Source organism: Silene latifolia, chromosome X (genome assembly GCF_048544455.1).
Source record: "Silene latifolia isolate original U9 population chromosome X, ASM4854445v1, whole genome shotgun sequence".
Lineage (NCBI taxonomy): Eukaryota > Viridiplantae > Streptophyta > Magnoliopsida > Caryophyllales > Caryophyllaceae > Silene > Silene latifolia.
The window spans coordinates 225,105,170-225,109,175 of NC_133537.1; the positions used below are offsets into that span (position 1 = coordinate 225,105,170).

A 4,006-nucleotide genomic window follows, 5' to 3' on the forward strand; every position below is an offset into this window, starting at 1 on the left:
TGCCACTTCCAAATCTAATATTATGCTTACCCTGAATCCTATTAAGACTGCTATTCATGCAGTTGCTCCAGTAGATCATGCTGTCAGCCTTTTAGCCCCCGAATTAGCCTTGATGTGACCATAATTAGCGCATATTTAGCCCCCGAATTAGCCTTGTTCCCATGCTTTTTAGTGCATATTTGGGTCATTTATTGTCTTTAGTTCTTTGTTTTGCATATTCTTTGAGATTTTGATCCCTTGGTAGGAAAGGAGTGCAAATCTTGCATTTTCATGGCAAAACGAGACTAAATTGATTGAATTCAATGACCAAGCATCAAAGAGAGACAAGATTAGAAGGCCTTTGTACATATGATAGTAGATGAGCAATGTTGAGAAAGGATCCTTGCATCCCCGAGGAAATCCCCAAGAATTTTATGAACAAAAGGGAAGAAAAGAAGAAAAAACCATGCTGAGCTACAATCCGAGCGGATTGTCCTGAATCCGCCCGTCCTCCACAAGCACAATCCGTGCGTCTTCCTTCAAAGACGCCCGGGTTAACACCCCAAATCCGCCGGATTCCCCGAAGACGCCCCGTCTTCCCCGCTGAATCCGCCCGTCCCGACTCAATACGCACGGATTCCAAGACAAAATAAATTTCGTCTTCTCCAAGTTACAAAGAAAGAAGCCCTTCCTTCGAAAAATACCGGCTCCTCCCTGCTCAATCTAAAAAGTGTAATTACTAGTTTAGCCCTTAGTTAACCCTAATGCATCCACCTAATTTCCACTATAAATACCGCATTAGTCTAATTAGAAGAGCATGTTCTTCTTATCAATTATTAGAGTAGTTAATATCAATCAAATCTCTCTTTAGTATTGTAATCAACAATTAATCAAGTTATAATACAAGTTTTATTTCCTTAATCTCTCTCTTGTTCATCCTTTATTTTGGGTAATTGAAGATTATTTGGGTTATTATTGGGAGATTGACAACCTCTCAATCAAGCATCAAGTACTTCTTTTATTCTTTGGTTTATTATTGGAATCATTAGTAGGTATAATTCTCTTAATCTCTTTTTAATTATTGTTAATTACTTTCATTTATTCATCATGTTTCCTTTTGTTGGTATGATTGACAACCTTGCTAGCATGATTAACATGATAATGAGTGAGTAGTGACCTAGCTAGGGTTAATGGGTAATTAGGGGAAACCAACATGGGGAATGATTCATGCTTAAATTAATATGCTTTTATGGTTTATTTGCTTGCTTGTTTTGATCTCAACTCATGCACATGTTATGTTTGATGAAATGTGAGCCTATGAATCCTTGCATTTTTTACCCATCACCTATCTTTTCAATGAGACTTGTAAGACATAAACCAATTCCAGCCTCATTAGACCATGCATGTTGTTGAGTAGGGAAGACTAAGTCGACTTGTAGGTGTTGTACAATCTAATCGATTCGGCTCCGGGACCCAAACTTTCCTAGGATTGTAAGATATAACCCAACTCAATCCATCACAACAATAATTGCTTGCTTATAACTTGAGAACATGTTTGTATGATCAATTCTCATGATTCCCCTATGACCCCATGACACCCTAGTGCTTTTTATCAATTGTTTACAACCCTTTTAATTCATCTTGCTTATTTACTTTCATTGCTATTTAGTTAGTGACCTTCTACATCAACCCAAATTGTGACACCTCTAAGACACCACTAGTTTCAATAGAAATCTCATCTCAATTCCCGTCCCTTGGGATCCGACCTTTACTTGCCTCTTTACTAATTGTAGAGTTTTTGTGAAGTTATAAATTGTGTTTTGATTCGGACGTGACCCAACGACAACATCTATTAAATTGTGAACACGAAACGGACCGATCAAAAATGGCGCCGTTGCCGGGGACGGTGTTAACTTGATTTAGAATTTCTTATATTGTTATTAGTTGTGTCTTTCTTTGCCTTGGGGAAGTAAAACTCCTCAAGGTTTGTTCTAATTGTTTTCGAGTTGTTTGATATTTTGCATGTCTAGAAGGTCACAAAGTGATTTGTTACCTTTTGACCGAGAAATTGAAAGAACCTTGACAAACAATAGGAGATTTGCTAGAAGGAATTTGAGAGGTATTAGTGAGGTAGTGGATATTCAACCAAATATTGAGTTCATCAACCCTTTTGCAAGAGAAGGTGAGGAGAACCCAACACAAAATACCCCACAAAATCAAACTACAATGCCTAAATTTTCATCACATTCCGTACCCACCGAGGAGAACCTACCCAATGGTACTCCCACACCACAACATTTGACCGGAAATTTTATTGCCAAATCCGCCTTTATCCAATTAGTCGAAAGGAGCCAATTTGGGGGGATGCCTAGTGAAGACCCTCATTCTCATATGGAAACCTTTTGTGACTATTGTGATGCGATTTCTCAAACCGGTGTGACTCAAGACCAAATTCGATGGGTCTTATTTCCTTTTTATCTAATCGGCACCGCGAAACAATGGTTGAAGGGCCTTGATAAGGCCACTCTCAGAATAGATTCTTGGAAGAAGTTGGCTCTAGCTTTCTACAAAACGTTCTACCCACCGGAAAAGACTAACATGCTAAGAGCTCAAATTACGGGTTTTAAGCAAAGGGATGAAGAATCTTTGTACGAAGCTTGGGAGCGGTTCAAGGGAATTTGTCGCTCATGTCCTCACCATGAACTTAGCGAGTGGTTCTTGGTACAACAATTTTGGAACGGTTTATATGAAGATTCAAGGAACATTCTCAACATGGGATCAAATGGAATGTTCACCGAAGTTGATGACAATCAAACATGGAACAAGATTGAGGAAATGGCGGTCCATAACTCACAATATAGTAGACCTCGTAAGGCTACTAGAGGTGGAAGGCATGAAGTGGACTCCGTTACTCAATTGGGTGCTCAACTTAGTGCTCACATTGACACAATCAATTTGAAGTTTGAACAAGCTATGGCTAGACTTGAAGAAGCCTCAAAATCACCAAAGCATCATGTTAATGCCATGACGGCATCCTCATCAATCCCAAGTGGGATATGTGAGAATTGTGGAACTTTGGGACATGACCAAAGTGAATGTAGGGGAACAAATTTACAAGCGAATGCTTTCCAAGCATACAAGAGTGGTACCCCTTATTCCAACTATTACAATGAAAACACCAAGTTTCATCCAAATCTCTCATACAAAAGCCAAAATGTTCAAAACCCTCAAACAACATACACCCCACCTCCCATGAGAAACCAAAATCAAAGATCCTTTTTCAACCAAAACCAAGGTTACCAAAACCAAAATCCATACAATCACCAAAATGACCAAGGTTTTGATGTTAAAAAAGCGGTCCTCCAAATGCAAAAGAATCAACAAGAGTTTTTCACTCAAATGCAAAAAGATAGCCAAGCAAAAGAAACCACCATCAACAACATTCTAGCTCACACCAAGATGTTGGAAACACAATTGACTCAACTAGCAACTTCAAGCTCACAAAGACAAAAGGGGCAATTACCACCTCAAAGTAATCCCCCAAGACATGAAACGGTTAGTGCCATTCACTTGAGAAGTGGTACAAGGTATGAAGCACCGACACTACTACAAATGAGCACTTGGGCCACGGCTAAATTCGTGGCGCAAGTGTTAAATTTCCGTAGCTAAATCATTTGGCCACGGGAATACCTTCCGTGACGCAAGTGGCCGTGGCAAAGACATAGCCACGGGAAAAACAAGAACGTGGCTATTATTAAATTTTTGGCCACGGATTCTCTCGTGGCTAATAACTCCCGTGGCCAAAAAATTTCCCGTGGCCAATAAATAATTCCCGGGCAAAAAAAATATATGAAAATTAATTAAATAAAATGTTAAATAATTTTTTTTTTCACGATCGATATTTTGTCATATATGGAATCGTGACAATTTCGGTACTGGTTTCGCTAGTTAACTCGATTCATTTGAACGTTCTTGGGTTTCACCGGTCATGCATTCACGCGCATCAAAGAGGCTTCCCATGAGGTCA

General features: G+C 39.3%; 1 non-coding gene across 1 annotated transcript; it reads right to left on the bottom strand.

The window, feature by feature from the left end:
• Nucleotides 1-2,577: 2,577 nt before the first annotated feature.
• Nucleotides 2,578-2,684, bottom strand: LOC141624579 (small nucleolar RNA R71). Its single transcript, XR_012534385.1, has one exon. It is a non-coding gene; the product is annotated as a small nucleolar RNA R71 (small nucleolar RNA).
• Between the last annotated feature and the right edge of the window lie 1,322 nt (nucleotides 2,685-4,006).